The following is a 22,827-nucleotide window of genomic DNA, read 5'->3' as shown; positions in this document are numbered from 1 at the left end:
CCCTACATGTGGAGTGAGTAAAAATCACCTGGGAGGAGAAGAGAAAAAAAAAAAAGGAAACAATGGTGGGTGGTATGTGTGCATGTGTTTCGAACAGTGGCATCTGTTTCAGTAAAAGTCGCATTGACGCTGTGGTGGGTGCTGAGCTCCTGGCAGGAGCTGGTCCCTCCTCTGGCCACCAGGAAGGCCGCCACCAAGCACAGCCTGCCGTATTTACTCTCGGCAGACTATTAACCAACACTAGGCTATTAATCTGGCTTTTGAGCCTTCACTAAAGCCCATAAAAGCTCACAGTTGTCAAATGGAGTTCATTTTAATTTCCTTTCAATCACAGTAAATTATTCAGGTGATAAATCAGCTGGAGCAGCCTCCTGGCTGTAATAGAAACCCTAATTCCTGGCTAATTATCCAGCCCATTGCTGCCAGCAGATCAATACGGACGCAAAATGGAACAGGCCCAGGGCCCTCCCTCCCATCGGGCCAGAGACAGAAAGACAGCTGGGGAAGGGGGACGTGCTGCTGACCTCCCAGGAAGTTCAAAGGTCATGGAAGGTTAAACCAGGAGAAGTCCTGTCCCTTGTCTAACAGAGAAGTCACCAGAAATGCCTCCTGCTCTCACAAGCTGCTTTGCCCTCTGAACGGTGGCATTTCTCCAGGCTGGTGGGCCTGGGGCTGAGCATTGCCTACTCTTGTGGGCATCCTCTCCTGGGAAGGGGCTGGTTTGTGTTTCTGAGCATGATTGAGCTTGGTCATCAGAGATGGCTGAACACTCCCTGAGTCAGAAGAAGGGCTGGGGACTGTGGGGAAAAAGATGAGGTGGTGGACATGCTTTCTTTCTTCAGGGAGCCCCAGGAGAGAGGGTAGGGAGAGAAGGGAGCGAGGAGACAGGTGTGCCAGGCTAAGAATGGGGGAAGGCTTCCTGGAGGAGGTGTCATTCGTGCTGTACCTTGAGGGATGGGCAGAATCCAGCTCTGTGGAGAAGGTAGAGTTGGTTGGAGAGGGCACTCTAGGCAGAAGGAGTGGCACGGATGAAGGCATGGAGGAGTGCAAGTACAGCAGGGAACTGCAGGCCGGTCTAGGTGGTTGGAATATGGGCTGAGTGAAAGAAAGTCAGAGACAGTGGGGCTGGAGAAGCAGGAGGACCCTAAACCCCAGAGGGCTGGGATGTGGAGGTGAGGAGGTTTGGCTTTGCTTTGGGGGCAGTGTGCCCTGAAGGGCCCCGAGTCTGTAGCCTGGACTAATCTGCTCTCCTGGAAGCAACATTCAGTGGGGCTCCTGCCTCTTGTCCTGTCCCTGCTGCACTGTTGGCTTTCTCTTCCTGAAGCTCATCCTCACATACTAGCCCCTCGTGGTTTCCCACTGCTCAAAACCTCAATCCCAGCTCTTCATCTTCAGCATGACCCTTCACCACTCCCACAGCCCTCTGCTTGCCTACAAGATGCTCTGGCTGAAGCCAGGCCTAACCCCTCACTACTCCACATGGGCTGGGCTCCTCCTGTCCGAGGGGGCCACAGACAATGGGCTGGCGTGTGCATGTGTGTGAGTGCGTGCCTGTGTGTATGCGCGGGCACGGGAACCCCAGGGATGGCTCTGAGCATGCAGGGTGGCAGGGACTGCAGTTATTATTACTTTCTTGATGTTGTTGTTCTAACTCCAAACTCCTGCTCACAGTTTCTCCGAATGGAACATTCTTTCAGTCTGTTTCTAAATCTATGCAGTCCAGCTCCAGCAGGAGTCCTGCCTGCCCTGGGAGGCCTTCATTGACCCACTTAGCCTGCACTGACTTACCTCTTGTCTGAGTTCATAAACGCACTGGGTTCTAATCATTACTGTAGTAATTGTTGTAGCGACTGTGTATTCATTTCTTACCATGGGCCTGGCTCTGTTCTGAGGAGAACGCTTCTAGCCACATCTCATTACAAAGTCACAGAGCTCCTATTATCCCCACTGTGCAGACAGGATGGCTGAGGCTTGGTGAGATCAGTGCAATGACTCAGCCACAGGGCCCAGTAAGTGTGGAGCCAAGTCGGAAGCAAGGTCCAGAGCCCAGGCTGGTAGCCACTGGGTTACCCCCATTTGCAGCACAATCAGGCTGTCCACCGATTCTTCCGGGTGGGCAGTGTCCTAGAGATACAGCCTGAGGGTCCAGTCTGCTCACCCTGGGAGCTATGCATGAATGAGGAAGTGCTGGGTCTGCCCGCAAACCAACGTGGTCTCTGGAGGTATGAACCGAAGTCGGGGCAGTGACTGTCCCCTTCCAGGAACTCTGAGCTAGCTGTGCTCCTCTCACTCTGCCCCTCCCCTCGTAGGGCTGTGCTCAGGGCCAGCCTCCTCCACTGCAGACAAAATAGAGTTTGCTCAGAAGAGGTGATTAAAAATCTTACCTAGGGGCTTCCCTGGTGGCACAGTGGTTGGGAGTCCGCCTGCCGATGCAGGGGGCACGGGTTCGTGCCCCGGTCCGGGAGGATCCCACGTGCTGCAGAGCGGCTGGGCCCGTGAGCCATGGCCGCTGAGCCTGCGTGTCCGGAGACTGTGCTCTGCAACAGGAGAGGCCACAACAGTCAGAGGACCGCGTACCGCCAAAAAAAACAAAAACAAAAAAGACTGTGCTCTGCAACGGGAGAGGCCACAACAGTGAGAGGCCCGCGTACCGCAAAAAAAAAAAAATCTTACCTAGGAGGGATGACTAGAGAAATTAGGGCTGTTTGGTATGAAGAAGGGAAGACTTGGGGGTGTGAGCTAAGAGAACTTTCTAATAGCCCAAGTTTTCTCACAGTGGAGTGGACTTCCTTGGGAAGTAGTGAGCTTCCCGTCACTGGAGGAATATAAGGAGAATCTATCCTTTTTCATATATGCTGTATTAAAAGTTTAAGAATCCACAGAGATGGGAGATTGGGATGGATATATACACACTACTATATATAAAATAGATAACTAATAAGGACCTACTGTACAGCACAGGGAACTCTACTCAATACTCTGTAATGACCTATATGGGAAAGAATCTAAAAAAAGAGTGGATATAAGTATATGTATAACTGAATCACTGTGCTGTACACATGAATCTAAAGCAACATTGTAAATCAACGATACCCCAATAATAATAAAAAAAAGAATCCACGGAGGGCTTGATTAGCTAAAAGTCAAGGTCCTTCCAACGTGAAAGAATGATTCTAAGGTAAGAAGAGTGAGAAGGTCCACTGGGAAGAGGGGAAGGGGTAGGGGAGGCAACAGAAGGAGAAGACCTTTTATGCTGCAGCATGGCAGGGACACTGAAGGGCGGTTTCCCCTCAGGGATCTTCACTAGGGTAGGCAGAGAGGCCTGGGTCACAGGGGCCATGGCTCTGAGCAGTGAAGGGCTGGAGACTGCAAGGTCTTGGGAGGCCAATGATGAGTCCAGCTCCTCCAGTGCACAGAGCAGGGCTGGGGTCTCTGGTGAAGACACCAGGGCCAGAAGTCTGGATATCAGTGGCTGGTGCCAGCCTCACCGCCCACGCACAGTACCGGCATCCTCTGCCCAGGAGTTCACGGCCAGACCCCTCGGGGGTAGGGAGTGGAGCGGAGGATTAAACAGTGTCCTGCCAGCAGGTGCCACTGCCTGCAGGGGGGCTGGCAGAGTGTGAGGCATAATTGAAGGTAGAGGAATTACTGATTAAAAAACCCCGAGGGCTTCCCTGGTGGCACAGTGGTTGAGAGTCTGCCTGCCGATGCAGGGGACACAGGTTCGTGCCCTGGTCCGGGAGGATCCCACGTGCCGTGGAGCGGCTGGGCCCATGAGCCATGGCCGCTGAGCCTGCGCGTCCGGAGCTTGTGCTCCGCAAAGGGAGAGGCCACAACAGTGAGAGGCCCACGTCCGGCAAAAAACAAACAAACAAACAAAAACCCCGATAACCTTTCACATAGCATTCTTGCTCCCAGCGACCCTATGAGGTAGAGTATATGCAGTATAATCTTCATGTGGCAGATGAGGAAACTGAGGCAGAGAGAGATTAAAGTAACATGCCCCAAATGATGTAGCTAGTAGGACTGCCACATTCCCTGCTTCCTGCCTTTTGTGGATGTAGACAGTTCTCTGGAGTCAGTTCCCTGACCCCTGCAGGTGTAGACATCTGAGTGATTGATTTCATTCCGCAAATATTTTTGGAATACCTGCTCTGTGCCAAGTACTGCGCTAAGTGCTGGGGACACAGCAACAAAGATGTGGTTCCTAGAATTTACCCAATAGCAATGGAGACAGATTTTTTTTTTTAAATAAACTTATTTATTTATTTATTGGCTGCATTGGGTCTTCGTTGCTGCGTGCAGGCTTTCTCTAGTTGCGGTGAGCGGGGGCTACTCTTCCTTGCGGTGCATGGGCTTCTCATTGCAGTGGCTTCTCTTGTTGTGGAGCACGGGCTCTAGGTGCACGGGCTTCAGTAGTTGTGGCACGCGGGCTCAGTAGTTGTGGCTTGCGGGCTCTAGAGTGCAGGCTCAGTGGTGTGGTGCATGGGCTTAGTTGCTCCGCGGCCTGGGGGATCTTCCCGGACCAGGGCTCGAACCCATGTTCCTGCATTGGCAGGCAGATTCTTAACCACTGTGTCACCAGGGAAGTCCTGGAGACAGATTTTAGCAAACGAATTATGCCATTAAAAACAGTATATCATTACCAGTAATTACAGAACATGGTGGGTGCTGTGAAGAGACAGATCAGGGTGTGCTGAGAGTAAAGAGTGGGACCTCATTTAGATGGGAGGTCAGGAATGTCTATCTGAGGATGGCGCCTTTGAGCTCAAGATAGGGAAGGGTGGTGGGAACAGTGTCCCAGGCAGAAGGAACAGCCTGAATGAAGACCTGAGGCTGGAAAGTAACCAAAAGATGTCCCGTGGGTAAGCATGGTATGTGGTATGTGGTACAGTCAGGGAGGTGGTGGGGGACGGCTGTGAGGGGAATTGCGGACCAGGGCCAGGGGCTTGGGTTTTATCGTGAAAGTAAGGAGAAGCCTCTGCAAGATTTTAATCCAAGGACTAGCAGGATCTAATCCAGTATGGATTAGAAGATTATTCTGGCTGCTGTGAGGAGACTTGGAGTGTTGGTAGCCTATTGCCAAGGTGCAGACAATGTCACTGCATCCCTGGAAATTGTTGCCTGCCCTGTCTGGGGCTGACCTTCTCTTCAGTCCTTGGCAGCACCCATGAGAGGAGCTAGAGGAGGGTGGAGAGAGTGGTAGTGGCAGGAGAAGGGCAAGAATTCTCTACCCAGTTCTTCCCAGGATGAGAGGGGCTAGAATCCTGAACACTGAGATGCTTAAGCGAGATTTAACTTGGATATCATCTTGCCTTTGAAATGAGATAATGACAAGTCTTATGCTGGAATTCTTGCTTCCTAGATCTCTAGAGGTACTGGGTGCCTCTATACCAGCCATACTGTCCCTTATCCTTCTACTGTCATCATCTCAAAGTGACCCAAGGGTGAAAATTACATGGACTATGTGGGATCTCAGCTTTGCTCTGAGGATCTTGCCTGAAGATGCCCAATTTTCTGCCCAAGAAAAATCATGCCTCTTTTGCAGGACTGGGGAATGTTTGAGGGAACACTGAGCAAGTTGTCATAGTGTAAAAGCATGGGATGGACCGCTGGGCTTTCATAATGGCACTTGGGCTAGTCACTTCTCTCTGGGTCATGGTTTCTGCATTTGGGGTGGGGGATTAGCCTGGGTCATCCTTGAGATCCATTCTAGCTCTAACATTCTGTGAGAGCTAAAACAAATTGGGAATTCATCTCTTATTTTTATTTTGACTTGTTTACATTTTTTCCTTCCTGTCTGTTCCACTCTTTTAGATGACAGGCAAATTCTGTGTACGTGGGGTTTAAAGATTACAAGCGAATTGTCAAAGAGCTGCCTGCACCTTGCTGGGTTGTTCTTTCATTCAGTTATTCATTCATTCATCCAAGAAACTTTTACAGATGTGCCATGTCAGTGACATTGACCACCTGCACTGTGCTGTGTGGCATTAAGTAACAGCAGTAGATGTAGCCAAAGGTACTATGTGAAAACTGATTTTGGGGTAGAGATATTTCCCCCTAAACAATGCTAACCAATACTTGCAATAAAGAAAGATAAAAACGCTAACAGAATAGGTAATTCCAGTCCTACAGCTTATTTGTCTTGAGAGTGCACCACAAGTTTGGCTTAAGGAATTTGGCTATTCACAAAGCTCTTTAAAAAAATGCAAACATTGGGCTTCCCTGGTGGTGCAGTGGTTGAGAGTCCGCCTGCCTATGCTAGGGGACATGGGTTCATGCCCCAGTCCGGGAAGATCTCACATGCCGCGGAGCAGCTGGGCCCATGAGCCATGGCCGCTGAGCCTGCGCGTCCGGAGCCTGTGCTCCGCAAAGGGAGAGGCCACAACAGTGAGAGGCCCGTGTACAGCTAAAAAAAAAAAAAATGCAAACATTATTTTGTAAATTACAAAAAAAAAAAAACAAAAACAAAAACAAAAAACAAAAAACAAAAAACAAAAAAACCTCCATAGAATTTTTGGTTCCGATAATAAGGTCTGACCTATTGCAGACTCCCTCCCATCTTAAACGATAGAAATACTGGATCAAGTATAACAATGAAAAAAATATATATCTAAATACGTAAATATATATATATATATATATATATATATATATATATATATGTCTTTGAGGTTTAAATAAAGAGAGAGAAATCCTCTGGCGCTGGAAATTTAGAAGGAACTCAGAGCCAGAATTCTACATGCATGAGCTAATGTCCCAGCGGCCCAGGATATTGTTCCTAGTGAACAGGGGCTGGAGTTTTGATGCTGGTGTTAAGATAGAAGATACACTCTTAGACCTATATAATATGGGAGTTGAAACTGAAACTCTTGCTAAAAACTTGAAACCTGGAAGGACCATAATTTCCACGAAATGAACAGTAGGCTGAGGGAAGCAGCAAGGAAACTTGATTCTGTATGAGACTCAGGGGAGAACCGAAGTTTCCTATGACAAGTTGAAATCCAACTATGGCACATACAGGTGTTGCATCTCACTTTATATTACTCGCAAGAAACCCAAGAAGAGAAATTAATATAAAAACTGGGCTCATGTCAGTGAAATTCTTGAGATGCCGAGCAGAAGCACATGAAAAGTTCTCATCTGGATACTTTCACGGTCCATTACATACAACGTGCCTACAGAGTTAATGTTAACTACTGAAGATGAGCTCACAATTAAAAAATTGCAAACCACAGAAGGGCAAGTCAGGAGACATAACCAGGAAAATTAGTACTCCAAGAACCTAAAATACCAGGCAATCTGAAAGAGACAATAAAATGACTAAAGAGATGAAAAAAGGACTAGAAACATTAAAAAAGAACAAAACAACATGAAAAAAGAATAAGCAGATTAGGAAAAGAACCAAATAAATTCTCTAAAAATAAAAAATTTAGTCATCAGAGTTAAAAATTCAATCGATGGGTTAAATAACAGGGTAAGACACAGCTGAATAGAAAATTAGTGATTTGGGAGACAGAGCTGAGGAATTTGTCAGGAATGCAGTATAGAAATCTAAAGAGTTGGGAAATATGAAAGAGAGGGTAAGAGATAAAACACTATTTCATGAGAGGGTCCAATATACATCTAATAGTTGCTCTGGAAAAGTAAGTAGAAAAAACAGAGATGAGGCAACATTCGAAAAAATAACAGCTAAGGAACTTACAGAACAGAACTGTTGCAAGACATGTCATTAGATTGAAGAAGCATACTAAATCCCACACAAGTTGAATAACAATAAATGCACATCTAGGCAAAGCTATAGTAAAATTGAAGAACATCAAAGACAAAGAGAAAATTAAAAGCAACCAGAGAGAAAGTATAACTTTTAGATTGACAGGATACTTTTTAAAGCATCAATAGAAGTCAGAAGACAATAGAAAATATCTTCAAATGTTAAGAGATAATAACAATTGATATATCCTCAGATAAATGATCATTTAATAACGAAGGAAAATAAAAACATTTTAAGACAAAGGAGAGTTTACCACTTACACACTGTTGCTGAGCTGCTAAACAATGTACTTCAGTAAGAAGGATATGAGAGACTTCCAGTTTTGGCTCTGATGTATAAAGAGCTTGGGAGTCATCACTCCCATATTTGCAACAAGAAATAAAGCTGAGCAAACTGAACAACAACTATTCTCGACCCATCAGAGAATTCAGGTTGCAGGGCAAACAGCTACAGCAAAATCCGGAAAGACAGGAGAATACAGAGAGTTACAGCTGAGATCTGCCAGATTAACATAAAACCTCATACTAAAGGCCTATTTACCTCAGTTTCTGTACCCTGTCTGTACATGGTGTCCAGCTTTCAAAAAAAGTTAGGTAAGAAAAAAACACAGTGTGAAGAGACAAAGTAAGCATCAGAACCGGACTCAGCTATGACAGAGATTTGAGAATTATTAGGGAATTTAAAATAACTATGATTGATATGTTTAGGGCTCTACTGGAAAAAGTAGACAGCGTGGAAAAACAGATTGACAATGTAAACAGAGAGATGGAAACACTAAGAAAGAATTAAAAAGATGCTAGAAATTAAAAAAAAATACAGTGACAAAAATAAAGAAGCCCTTTGATGAGTTCATCCATAGGTTGGACACAGTCAAGTAAGGAGTCAGTAAACTTGAAGACATGTCAATAGAAACTTCCCAAAATGAAATGCAAAAGAAAAAAAAAAAAAGAATGAAAAAGCAAAGGCAGCGGTGGGATGAATTAGGAGATTGGGATTGGCACATATACACTAATATGTATAAAATAGATGACTAATTAGAACCTGCTGTATAGCACAGGGAACTCTATGTAGTGCTATGTAGTGACCTAAATGGGAAGGAAATCCAAAAAAGAGATATATGTATACATATGGCTTCACTGTACAGTAGAAACTAACACAACATTGTAAAACAACTATACCCCAATAAAAAGAAAAAAAGAAAAAGCAAAGGCACAAACCAAAAACCAGAACAGAACACAATCCAAGAATTATGGGATAATTTTGAGAGGAATAACATGTGCATAATTGGAATATCAGAGGGAGAAAAGAGAATGAAGAAGAAATATTTCAAGTAGTAATGGCCAAGAACTTTCCAAAATTAAGTCAGATAATCAAACCACAGATGTGGGAAATTCAGAAAATGCCAAGCAGTAGGTGTAAATATCAAAATATTTAAACCTACACATATTGTATTCAAACATCAGAAAACCTAGGACAGAGAAAAACCTTGAAAGAAGCTGGAGGGGGAAAAGCACCTTACTTAAAAAAGAACAAGGATAAGAGTCACAGTGGATTTCATGTCAGAAACCATGTGAACAGGAAGAGAGTGGAGTGAAATATTTAAAGCACTGAAAGGAAAACCCCACCAACCTAGAACTCTGTATCTTGGAAAATTGTACCCCCCAAATGAAGGAAAAATGAAGACTTTCTGTCAAACAGAAAAGGAGTGAATTCATGACTAGCAGACCTGTCTTGCAAGAAATGTTAAAAAAATTTTTTTTTAGGGAGAAGGAAAATGATATAGGTCAGAAATTCAGATCTACAAAAAATAAAAAGGAGGGGAGTCAGAGAAGGAATAAATGAAGATAAAAATTCTTTGATTTTTCTTATTTTTAATTGATCTAAAAGGAAACTGTTTAAAGTAAAAATGTGGCAATGTATCCATATGGTTATTACATATGGATAAGTGAAATGAATGACAGTAATGTCACAAGGGACAGGAAGGGGGAATTGGGAATACTCTGTTAGAAGGTAACTGTACTCCAATTTAAGAAGTACAATGTTATTTGAAAGTGAATTTAGATTAGTTATAAGTGTATACTGAAAACTCTAGGGCAACCACTAAAACTAATTTTTTTGACTTAAAAATCTTTTTAAAATTGTGATAAAAAACACATAATGTAAAAATTACCCTCTTAACCATATTTAAGTGTATGGTTCAGTAGTGCTAAGTAGATAAAATGGAATCATATGACATATTTAATTAAATCCAGAGAAAGAAGAAAAAAAGCAGGGAAAAAAAGAAATAAAGAACAAGTTCAATAAATAGAAAACATTTACAAACATAGTAGATATTAGTCCAACTATATTAATAATTGCTTTCAATGTTAATGGTCTAAGTGTACCCATTAAAAGAGTGCATTAAAAAAAAACCCCACAAGATCCAACTGTATGTTGCCTATGAGAAGGATATGAAATACAGAAGGAAAGAATGGGATTTAAGAAGCAATGGTAACCAAATAACTGATAAACAAAGGATAATTTAAATAACTATTGACTATAAACATAATGACTAGTTTGGGGGATTTAAAAACAAACTAAAAAAAGACAATAATAATATATAAGATTGAGGGTGGGCTGCTCTGAGTTAAAAATTCTAAGATCCTTGTATTACTCAGGTGGAGGATAGATATATTGATCAACTGTGAATTTGGGTATGTCAAGGATGCAGGTGAGCAAATTAAGGGTCATCATTAAAGGCATAGTAGTGGAATGTATAACTTCGGAACCATAAGAGGCAAAGAGATATATAGAGTACTCAGTAAGCCCAAGAGAAGACAGGGGAGAGGAAGAAAGAAGCAAAGAAAAAGCATGGTCAGTTAAAAATACAAAATTAGATAGTAGATGGTAGAAATAAAAATATTTGAGTAGTCCCAATAAATATAAGACTGAATTTGTTAGATAATACAGAGGTTATGAAAAATAACCAAAACTCAGAAATATGCTGTTTATAGGAATTGACCTAAAACAAAATGGTACTGAAAGGTTGCAAGTAAGGAGATAGGAAAACTAAATAAAATATGATAGAGTAATATCACTCTCAGATGAAATTAAGGCCCAGTGTATCCTCAAAGACAAAAAGGATAGTTACTCAGTGATAAGAAGAAAATGATATAGCAATCTTGAACCTGTATATACTAAGCAACAGAATCTCAAAATATTTAAAGCAAAAATTGTCAATGAACAAAGGGAAAAAAATCCCATAATATTTTTTGGAGACTTTAACATACCCCTCTTATTAATGGATATATCAAGCTCACAAAAAATTGGCAAGGACATTTGTAAGTTTTGCACAACAAAATTAACAAGCTTGATCAAATAGACAAACGAAAGCCAACAATTCGAGAGTACAGGTGCTTTTCAAACACATGGAAGAACACTTAGAGAGATGGACTGTGTGCTGGTTGTGAAAGCGAATCTCAGCAATACACCAAATCCACATCATAGACTATGTTCTTGATCGCAGCACATTAAAATTACAAATTAATTATCTAAAGCAAATTACGGCGTCCAATCTTCTCTATGCTTGAAAGTTAAAAAACAAAATTAATTTTCTGAAAAAATCCATAGGTCAAAAAAGAAATCCTAATTGAAATTACAAAATATTAGAACTGAACAACCGAAAACAAAAACAAAAAACCAGCACTACCTATAAAAACTTGTGCAATAAAGCTAAAGTGGCACTTAGAGGGAAATGCATAGCTTTAAATGCATTAATTTAAAATAGAGGATAAAAGAGTAATGAGTTAGCATTCAACTCAAGAAGTTAGAAAAAGAGCAGCAGATTAACTTCCAATTTGGTAAAGCAGAAGTAACACATATGTGTTGCAAAAAAATTCGAACAATACAGAATCGTGCTAAGTAGAGGTGAAAGACCCTCTTCCTACTTCTTGCTTAATCTGTGTCTCAGGGAGCCAGCGTTAACTAATGATAGAAGAGTTTCTAGACTTGTATGTATGGGTATGGGTGAATAGTTCTAGCTATAGTAAGAGTGAAGAGACCTCGGCATAGGAATGGTTCAGTGGTTTCATAAATAATAACCTCCTAGTTATAAAAGTAGAATTTCAGAAAACCACGGCAAGTGGACATGAAGATTAACAGAAGCACTGGTGAGAAAAATCTAGGGGTTTTAGCTGTCTGTGAACTTAGACATAGCTGCCAGTGAATGTGAACTCTTCTGTGTTGGTCAGGCCACACCTGTGATGTGGGATCTCAGGTGAGTGCCTCCCCTTGAGAACGACGTTGACTAATTGGAAGATGACCAGAGGAGGTGACCAGGTTGGGGAAGTGACTACGCCTCTAACATTTACTAAGCACTTAGTATGTGCCAGGAAACTGTGCTGAACTCTTTATGTAGCTCCTTACTCTATGCTTTATGAAGTGGGTGGTGTGGAATTATTCCCATTTTACAGGTAAGAAAACTGAGTGGAGAGAGGACAACTTGTCCAAAGACCCATAGGTTAAAACATCTGGAGTCAGATCCTGAAGCCAGGCAGTCAGAGTCCAGGGCCTGTGCTTTGAACCACCATTTATCCTGCCCTCACTTACACCACCCTGCTTCCCCATCCCTTAAACCTGTCTTGCGAGGCATTTGTGGAGGAAGTGGAACTTGCCTGGAGAAGGGAAAACTCACTGGATATACGAGAGTGTAATCCTATCTCAGAGGGGTTCCCATGGAGGAGGAGCAGACTTATTTGTGGCTCCAGGGGGCAGACCCAGGACCTAGAGGAAATTAGAGACAGGCAGCTTTCAACCCAGTCGAAGGAAACTTTTCAAACAGGCAGAACTGCACACATGTGGATTGGCTGTGGGTTTTCTGTCACTGGGAGTGCCTGGCCTGGGCAGTGTGGCCTCTTGGAAGGAAGGCTGAGGAAAGTCTTCAAGCATCGGAGAGGGGCTTGGAAGAGATTACCAGTAGTTTCCTCTCCAGTTCGGAGCTTTGGCATTCTGTGACAGATGGGGTTGTCTTTCCTCTCTTCTATTTTGGAGAAAAGATGGGTTTTTTGACCTTTTCCTGATGTCTTGGCTGTTAAGCACAACAGAGTGAATTTATTGAAGACCATCACATAGACCAGCTCAGTGTCGGTGCTTTTAAGAGGATATGGCCATTCCAGGGTCGAGGTAAGGGAATTGGTGATGTTATTACCATTTCAGTCCACCAAAAGGGCAGATAACTTTATCCACCTGTTGTAATTTCTGCGGGTTCCTGGCAAGAGCCGGCTCATTAGGAGGAGGGTGTGAAAGGAAGATGATGAGAGGCTGTACTTGGAAGGAGCTTAGTGGGTGAGGACTTGGAGGTGGACCTCCAGATGACAGGATAAGTAAGGTCTTACCTGTGGCCATCCATGGGGCTGGGCAGGGGGTTGGAGATCAAGACCAATGGAGTCAAAGAGGTGTGCTCAGTGAGGTCAAGGGCAGGTGAAGATGACGGTGGGAGGGCCCCAGGAAGGGGGCATCTGTCAGGAGGGATGCAGGCAGTCCACTAACAGTGTGGAGGGACTGGCTTGGGCCCACTGGTGGGGTTCTGAGGAGGAGATGGTGTGGCAGGACCGTGTCGGGGAGCAGTGGCCTGGGATTGGCGCTGGGGAATAGTGAGTGTGCAGACCCCTCTGCCTCTCCTAGGAAGTCGCTGCAAGAGGAGGGGGGCGTGCTTTCCACTGGGGCGGAAGTCAGGGACCCACATCTGCAGGACCGCTGGGGGAGGTACAGTGTTGTGGTTAAGAGCACAGGCTTCTGAAGCAGCTGCTCGTGACTTCACAACCTGTTAGGTTACTTTTTTTTTTTTTTTTTTTTTTTGAGCCTGGGGAGATTCTGGTAATAAGTGATGGAGGTTTACCTCCAGAGTCTGTGTGATTATTTCTTTATTCCTGGACTTGAGCACTCTGGGCACTATCACTTAGACAAACATTAGCTTTTCTTCCTTTGTGTGCAAAGTTACTATTTTAAACCTATTTGTCTTTACCACTGCTTTTACCTCAGTTTTCTCATATCATGGGATAATAACAGTTCTTGTGTCATTTTGGTTGTACACATTAAATGAGGTGAATGTCAAAAGGGCTTAGCAGAGGGTCCAGCTCATAATAGACACTGGGTCAATGTTACTTCTATTGTTGTTGTTGTTGTTATCATTATCATCAAGGAGCATTTGTCACAGCTGAGGTTCCACAGGGCAGAGAGACAGGGTCATGGTGGGAAAGGGACCAGGGCTGGATGGTCAGGAGGGGAGTTTGAGAGGAGGCAGAGAGACGGGGATGCCAGGTGGGAGGGATGAGAGATGGACCAGACGCAGTGGTAGAACATTTGCAGGAGTTGCTGGGAACTTTCTCCTTCCCAGGCGTTCCCTGTTTTCATTGTTTGCCTGGCTACAGATTACACAGCAAATGAGTTTAAGGTTTGAGGGGAAAATCCTATTAAAGTAATCAAAATAACAATTTGTATCACTTTTAGAACTTCTGCCTGAGGAGCTAAGAAACCTCCATAATAAATTATTAATTCTGGGTTGTGTTATAAGAATCTTCCCCTACAAACAAGCAAATTAATATTTCCCTTTTGGTACAACAGAGGAATTCTCCAGTCCCCTAGATCTGTCTTGAAGGGAGAACAGGGTATTCCAACCCAGACTCTGGTACTTCTGAGCTTGTGAATGTCCCTTCTGGCAGGAGGAGCTGGGACCGCCAGCGCCTGTGATCGGGCTCTCGGGGACGCCTGCCCCTCCCTGTCATGCTCAACTTGTCTGGGAACTCAGGCAGCACTGCACTGGTCACCCATGCTGGCCACAGGCAAGGTGGTTCAGAGTGAGGGCTCTGGAGTTTGCCTGGTTCTGGAACCTGGTGCCTGTACCTACTGGCTGTGTGATCTTGATCACGTTGCCCAACCTCACTGAGCCTCAGTTTCCCCATCCACAAGAGGAAGATGGGGACGTTAGTGTGCCCCAGAGTTGGTGTGAGGATAGAACGGGAGGCTCACGTGTGCAACGTCTTGGATGGCTCTTGGCACATGGGAACATTCAATAGGTGTTATTTATCCTTATTATTTACATCCTCAGAGAATGCCTGAGTGATACAGACAAGGCTCCTACCCCTACAGAGCTTATAGTCAGGGGGCTGCACAGGAAGCGGGTGGGGAGGAGTTTGAGTAGGAGGGTGCTGGAAGGAGAAGAGGAAGAGTGAAAGCACAGAGTCCTGTGCATGTATAGTCTGGGGAAGGGGCAGTAGTTTCAGGTGGCTAGAAAATGAGGGCTACATTTGATGACTTTGAAAAGCCTGTTTTAAAACACACACACACACACACACACACACACATGTGCATGCACACACACACAGAGTACAATATAATAAAATGTAATATAATGTGGCATGTAAATAATACTTTAATATCTGGACGGTGCATATGGTTCAATACTTTGTATTATCTCATTTAATTCTCGTAACAAACCCTTCTAGCTTGGTGTTTATTTTCCTCATTTAAAAGACAAGGAAACTGAAGGGATGCTACTTGATATACAACAAGGTTTAAAATTTTTACATTACATTTGATTGGCAAGACACGTGCAGTAGGTTTGGTTACACAGTGTGATTTTTGTCTTTTCAACTTAAGCGCTCATCACTTTCGGATGTTGTGGTGTGAGGATTGGTGGCGGGGAGCGGATAGGGCTGCGTCTGGAGCTGCTGGGAAGGGGAGTATTGCTCCCCTGTGGGACACTCTTTTAGGAGTAGGTGTATTAATTTATACAGATTGTTCTCAACGAATTCATTTATGAACAGCATCTGGCTGTTAAATTATAGCATATGGAATAAATCCGGAGAAATCCTGTGCTGTCTCTGCCCTATGGACAGCTCTATAGATTCTCTTGCTACTTATCTTTTTCTGGGCTTCTGATCCTCTTTGGAAGGGACATTTAGGTAACCGTTTCCCTCCTGTTTTGGCTCTGGGCATGGCTGACATCGTTTATTCTTTGTGGTTTGGGAGGTTAGGAGCTGAGAAACAGAAAGTGGGCTGTGGGGCTTTCAGATTCTGTTGGGGACTTGCCTATTGGTAATAAGTTGTCTCAAGTGTCTCCTGGGGATGCCTCATAGCTCACCAGGGACTTCCTAATATCCTAAAATGGACTCTAACCCCAAAGAGCCTGGTGAGCCTGTGACCTGTCACCAACACCTGTTTTCCCCTTCTGTTATCCAGTTAACACATTTAATCCCTTCAGCAGCCCTGTGAGGTGGGAACTTCTATTATCTTAATTCTACAGATGAGGAAACTGAGGAACAAAATGGCTGGTGGGTGGTGGTACTGGGATTTGAAAACAGGCTCTTCTGTCTTCGAGAGTTGCCCAAACAATTGGACCAGCTGATCCAACCTGCCTGAAAGAACGCTGTAGGCCAAGTATGTTAAAATAAAAGTTACTGTTTTTAGGACCTGTTTCCCACGTTTGAACAGATTTATAAATAGCAATCCCTTTTAACAAGCTACTTGCTTTGGTTATCTTGGAATCGATTTCATCCTAGAAGGTCATAGAAGTGGCATTGATCAAAGCTAGTTGTCCAAAGGGAGTTTTATTTCCTTTGTTTTTTAATGACAGAGATGGGAGTGGCTACACCTGCCCCAGATATCTTCTGGGACATAACCCTTGTGACAGTGCTATAAGTGGAGAACTCTGGGGTCTCCATCATCGAGATAGCTCTGTGTTGGAGTGGATCCAAAACAATTTTCTAAGGAGATTCCTGTCCCTGCAGCAGGTAGCTTCTCTGCTTACCTCTGAGACTTCAGCCCCAGGTTCCTACCAGGCCCCTCAGTGTTCATAAGAGGGTGTCAGCTGCCAGCTGGGTCAACACTGAACTGTGCGCACAGAGGAGCTTCCCTCCTGCCACTTGTTAGAATCAAAAACTTCTCATTATTATCAGTTTGGTTCAGAGAAAAAATATATAGGGATGGTTGCTTGGAGAACATATAATTGATGAGTCTTCCATTTATTCTAAAATGATTCCCAGATCGGGCCGTTCAATTGAGTAACTGAACTACCTGTGTGATCCCCTTAGAGTTACTTTTACTGAGTTGAGGGTGATGCCTGAACCTGAATGAGGGACACCCTAAGAAACAACCTGCGTTCATCATCCCTGGGTCTGGAGGAATTCACAATTTCTCAGCCTGCTCTTTAGGGAGGGCCTGGGGAGAACCCCTTCCTAGCCTGAAAGCAGCGAGAACCTGTGAGCAATGGACAGTTTGCATCTCACGGACTCTGTGAAGTAACACACCAGGTTCCTCTTCTCCAGGTGGCAGCAAGGAGGGCTGGATGTGGTCCCTCCTTGTAGCAAGCTCATAAGCCTCCAGCCCGTCTTGGCTTTGATGGTGTGGATTGTGTGGTGTTTGAGAGTGTGGGCTCTGGAGCCACACTGCCTGGGTTCATTCCCAACTCTGTCGTCTGTCAGCTGCGTGGTCTCAGGCAGGTTCCTTGGCCTCGCTAAGCCTCAGTTCCTTCAACTACAAAATGCGAGTAATGAGGGCTTGCCTCCTAGGACTGTGTGATGGTTTATGTGAGGGTCCCTGTGCAGTGCAGGGCCCACTTGGGCAGGTCTTACGTGCTCACTGGTGGCTCCAGTTGACTATCATTGGTTCCATTCTATGCTCTCCTCTCGCTTTCCTTTCTGCCTTTCCCCGCCTCCTCGTTTTTTTTTTTTTTTCCCCATTGTGAGCTGCCGTAAATCTTTTCTGGAAAGTGATGAGGTATGAAAGAATGAGTGACCGAATAAATAAAGTTAATACAACAATTGCTAATAGGCACACTTGTTTGGACTCTTGTTTATTCTTCTCAAAGTCTTTCATGTATCTTTTCTGATTTTAATATGAAAATTCTCTTGCCGTATTATTTTACTCTGAATCCTGACACAGAGATCCCTAGGCCTTCTTTTTGGGTATTAAATAGCTTGCAAAGATGTGGCTCTTGTGTGCTTGTGTGAATGTCGAACCAACCTGCAAATCCTCAGCATTGTCTTCGGTCGAGTTGAGCTAAGCGAGTAAGATCAGCTTTATCTCACCATGAAGTTCTGCTTTTCAAAAGAAAGGTTGGGTGGTAAAACTCCAGGCTCATGTTCTGGAGGCTGGGCGTAGCCATTTAAAATGAGAGATAGGAAAGGATGGGAAATGAATTGGAGCTAATGCCTGTGGGACACTAGGAGCCAGCCAGCAGACTGGGGAGGATCTGGGCACCTCAGAGCCTCCCTCTCTGCCGCAGCTCCTCCCTCGGACTGCACCCACGTCAGGTAATGTCCCTGAGAGGTATATTCATTCAGTCGTCCTGCAGACAGACCAGAGAGCCACCAGGCAAGATGATCCTGTTCATGTCACAGGAAATGGGGAGACAAGGGTTTGAAGCGGTTGAGGTGGGGATGGTGGGTCTGAGCTGGAGAAGAAAACATGGATTCGGCTGAGATGGGGCGAGCACCGGGGGAGAGTAAGCTAAGACAGAGGAGGCTCTGGGTAGGGGGAACGGAGGGCTGGGCGCAGAGGAGGCGGCTGGGAGAGGAGGGTCAGTGGGTGGTCCACATTTTGCAGCCTTCCTGGGCTAGAATCGGTTGTGCTGCAGGTAGCTGACCAGCCATGAGACCCTGCCCGTTGGCCATAGCCTTTCATGGTAACTGGTGCTACGGTGCCCACGCACCTTGGGAAAAAAGCCCGTTTGCACTACCGCTAGCAGCATCTCTGAGAAAAGCTCAGCCTCCAGCATCAGCATTTGTGGCTGCATGATCTAGGTTACAGTTCTATTAATTGTGTGATCATGGGAAATTCACTTCATTTCCCTGTGCCTCCGTTTCTGCAATGCACAAAGGAAGAGTAAAAATGACAGTACCTCTCTGATTGAGTTGGAGCAAAGCTCAACATAAAAGCTGTGCTGGGCTTGCTGGGTGTCCCTATTAATTGTGTGATCATGGGAAATTCACTTCATTTCCCTGTGCCTCCGTTTCTGCAATGCACAAAGGAAGAGTAAAAATGACAGTACCTCTCTGATTGAGTTGGAGCAAAGCTCAACATAAAAGCTGTGCTGGGCTTGCCTGGTGTCCGCCTGCCAATGCAGGGGACACGAGTCTGAGCCGTGGTCCGAGAAGATCCCACATGCTGTGGAGCAACTAAGCACGTGTGCCACAACTACTGAGCCTGTGCTCTGGAGCCTGCGAGCCACAACTACTGAGCCCACGTGCCACAACTACTAAAGCCCGTGCACCGAGAGCCTGTGCTCCGCAATAAGAGAAGCCACTGCAGTGAGAAGCCGTGGCACCGCAACGAAGAGTAGCTCCCACTCGCCGCAACTAGAGAAAGCCCATGCGCAGTAACAAACACCTAACGCAGCCAGATTTTATATATTTTTTAAAAATACAAAAATATTTTTTATTTATAAAAATAAATAAATTAAATAAATAAAATTTTTTTAAAAAGCTGTGTCAGCATCTAAGCACAACACTTGTAACCTAGCAGGGGTTTGTAAATGTACCCATCCTAGATCTTCAGGGCCCACCCAGCACATCAGCGGGGGATTCTGTCCATGTAAGGTGCTCAGAAGTTTACTGACTGCTTTCCTACCGGTGACCTTATTTGATCCCTGTTCACACTTTTGGGATACAAAGGGCAGACAGACATTCTTATTCCCATCTTGCCAATGAAGCAATTGAGAGCCAGAGAAATGGCTCCTGTTTCTTTCCTGCTCCCAATGGCAAGTGTTGCTTTTCCTGAAACCTGAGCTCTGATTTGGGCCAACTTACTTCCCTGCAGTGAGCAAGTTTTTTTTTCCCACACCAGGCTTCAAATTTCCATCTGAAAATTGATGAATGGGGATACCCCACATGTCTTCCAGCTCAGACACTGTCTGCAGCTCTGGGTCTGATGCAGGAGGGCCTCAGTCCTTCCCTGAGCTGAGGAGTGGGGCAGGGTTCTAGACACACAGGTGGACACAGGAATTCATGCATCTGGCCACCAGCTGCTGAGTTCGCTGCCCGGAGACTTGTGCTAGACAGGCTGGGTGATGCAGAGGTGTGCGGGGCACCCTTTAAGACAGATGGGGTCCTGAGGGGCCCATGGGCACAGCCATGGCCCTGGTCAAGTCCAGGCAGCCCATGCTCATTGCCACTTACCTGACCAACACTTTATTTTTTTATTCAAAAAATGTTAACAGGTAGTACATGCAAATGGTAAAAATTTCAGACAATATCAAATGTATACAGTGAAAAGTAAGTCTCCTGACTCCTTTTCTCCCCGCTACCCAGTTCCCCTCCTGGAGGCAACCACTCTTAGCAGTTTCTTCTGTATTCTTTAGAGATTTACATACAATACTTTGGTGAGGGTAAAGTATATGTGTGTATTTATGTATATATATATATATATATATATATATACACACACACACACACACACACATATATGTGTATATTTATGTGTATGTGTATATATATGTACACATTGTACACACATACATAAAACTCCCCTCCCATTGTTCTATTTTTGTTCTTTTCCATAACAAATATTTATTGGCAATTTGTTCCACATGGATAGAGGGCTGCTTCATTCTTTTTAACAGCTACGTAGTATTCCATTATATGGGGGGGGTATCATAACTTATTTAACAAGGCTCCTGTTGGTTGCTTCCAACCTTTTTCTTTTTCAAGAAAAGTCTGCAGTGGGAATTCCCTGGTGGTCCAGTGGTTAGGACTTTGCACTTCCACTGCAGGGGGAACAGGTTCAATCCCTGGTTGGGGAACTAAGATCCCATAAGCCTCATGATGCAGCCAAATAAAAATAAATAAATTAAACAAAAAAAAAAAGGCTGCAGTGAGCATCTTTGTCCCTATGAGACTATACCTGCAGGATAAACTCCCAGAAGTGGAATGGCTGGATCAGTGTGTGTGCATTGTGAATTTTGAAAGATAGAACCCTTGCTCTCCAATGAGGTTCCTCCCTGAAGTGAGAAGACCTGTTTTTCCCATCTGCCCACCCAGTGTAGGATCAACCCCTTGAATCATTGCTAATCTGACAGATCAGAAAGGATACACTGTGGTTTTACTGGGCTTTTCTCTTATTATGAGTGAAGTCTGGCTGCTTTTTTTTTTCTTTATTTACATATACTTTTTATTTTGGAGCAATTTTAAATTTACAGAAAAGTTGCAAAGATAGTACAGAAAGTTCTCACATACTTCTCACCCAGTTTCCCCTATTGTTAAACGTCATATAACCACAATCCATTTGTCAAAGCTAAGAAAGTAACATTAGTACAATACTAATAACTAAACTCCAGACCTTATCTGGCTCTGAGCGGTTTTCTCATTTTGGCAAGGGTGAGGTCAATGTGTAAGCTGAAGTTGGCATTGCAGGTTCCAGAGCCATCTACCCCCCAAGAGATTGTGGGTGCCTGTGATTTACATCATTCTGTGGGCCAGCACAGCCCACAGACCAGGCCTCCTGAGCTGGAAAGCCAGACTTGATGGAGAAATGATGTCATGCTGTTTCTCTCAGTTCCTTTGCATGAGAAACTTGGGTGTTGTTGTTAAACCATTGGGTTGGCACCTTTCTGCCGTTGCATCAGCACGGTCGTTGCTTTTGGTATTCCAGTGGAGGGAGTAGGGTGTGTGCCAGGGCAGAGAGGTATGAAACGCCATCAGCTTTAAAAATCCCAATGACACAAGTACTACTTCTCTTCCAGTAAAATTAACACGTTACAGATAAGGTTTAAACTAACAGCTGCCATCTCAGTCCCCTCTTCTCCCTCCCAGAGGCAACACTGCGGTTGCCTTAGTGTGTATCCTGTCAGGACTTTTCTGGAAAGAACAAACTTTTGAGGGTGCCGCCAGGGGTGGCTGGAGATGACAGGGTGCAGGTGCAGGGAACTCTCCCCCACGTTCTTTGCACGCACTCATGAGGAATGTTAATGTTCATCCTTCCCGTGCAGACAGCATGTTATACTGACAAGGAGCTTCATGGCACCACCTCATTTGACTGTCATAGCAGCTCTGGGAGGTAGGTAGGGACTGTCTTAACATGCTCTTCTTGGACAGACCAGAGGTAGCTGAGGCCCACAGCCAGTAAGAGGGAGAGCTGTACTTGAACTCTCTGCTGTTGCTTCCTGAAGGATAGATAACAGCAGTTGTACCAATAACAATGACGGCAAAGCTTGATCAAGCGCTGGTTGCTTTGCACATGTTATCTCATTTAGCCCTCAGAACAACTCTGTGAGCTGAGTACAGTCATCGCTCGGTATCCTCGGGAGATTGGTTCCGGGTTGCCTGCAGATACCCAAATCCCGGGATGCTCAAGCCCCTTGCAGTCGGTCCTCTGTATCCGCGGATGCAGAACTCGCAGATACCGAGTACTGTGCAGTACCGCCTGTAGTTATTAGGCTTGCTCGACAGATGAGAAAGCTGGGGTGCGGAGGGGAGGGGCAGTCAGTCGAGATGCGTTGAGCTGGGATTCTCACTCAGCTGTGTCTGCCTCCTGAACCTGCAGTCTTTGCCGCTGTGCTAGCCATCCCCCATCTGTGCCCTTCTCTTACCCCACAGCTGCCTTGCAATACGACTTAGAGTTTATTGGACATTTTCACTCTGTCATTCACAGATCAGCAGTACCTGTGCTTCTGTGCCTGGTCCTGCCTTAATTCCACTGGACTGTGCCTCCGTCTTTCTCACCTTAACCTGTTTTCAGGGCTCTTCTCATCCACTCACTACCTGAGCCCAGGATCTTCTCCTCTCATTGCATGTCTTTAGGGTATTTCCCAAGCACCTGATGGGCGCCAGGCATTACTCTAGGTACAGCAGGGAACAGAACGGACAAAAATCGAAAATCGCTGCTCTCATGGAGTTTCCGTTCTCCTGGAACAAAGACGGTTTCTGACCCGAGGCCCGGGTGCTTCTTCAGGTCCGAAACCCATTCTCCCTGTGCTGGACTCTGAGCGTCCTGCCTTCTCGCAGTTTCCTGGAGCAGTGGCACGTTCATCTGTCCGTTCTAGAGGCCCCGGATGTTTCCCCCTCAAGACCTGCCCGCTCTTC

The 22,827-nt window shown here is 44.9% G+C and overlaps 1 protein-coding gene and 1 non-coding gene across 9 annotated transcripts in view; both read left to right on the top strand.

Moving 5' to 3' along the window:
• PAX5 (paired box 5) overlaps positions 1-22,827 on the top strand; it is a 188,732-nt gene that overhangs the window by 69,553 nt on the left and 96,352 nt on the right. The gene's annotated exons all lie outside the window — the stretch shown is intronic.
• TRNAG-UCC (transfer RNA glycine (anticodon UCC)) lies at positions 20,477-20,549 on the top strand. Its single transcript has one exon. It is a non-coding gene; the product is annotated as a tRNA-Gly (tRNA).

The sequence above is a fragment of the Lipotes vexillifer genome, unplaced genomic scaffold, assembly GCF_000442215.2.
Source record: "Lipotes vexillifer unplaced genomic scaffold, Lipotes_vexillifer_v1.1 scaffold920, whole genome shotgun sequence".
NCBI lineage: Eukaryota > Metazoa > Chordata > Mammalia > Artiodactyla > Lipotidae > Lipotes > Lipotes vexillifer.
Note: the sequence above shows the minus strand (reverse complement) of the source record. Positions and strands in the feature narration are given on the sequence as shown.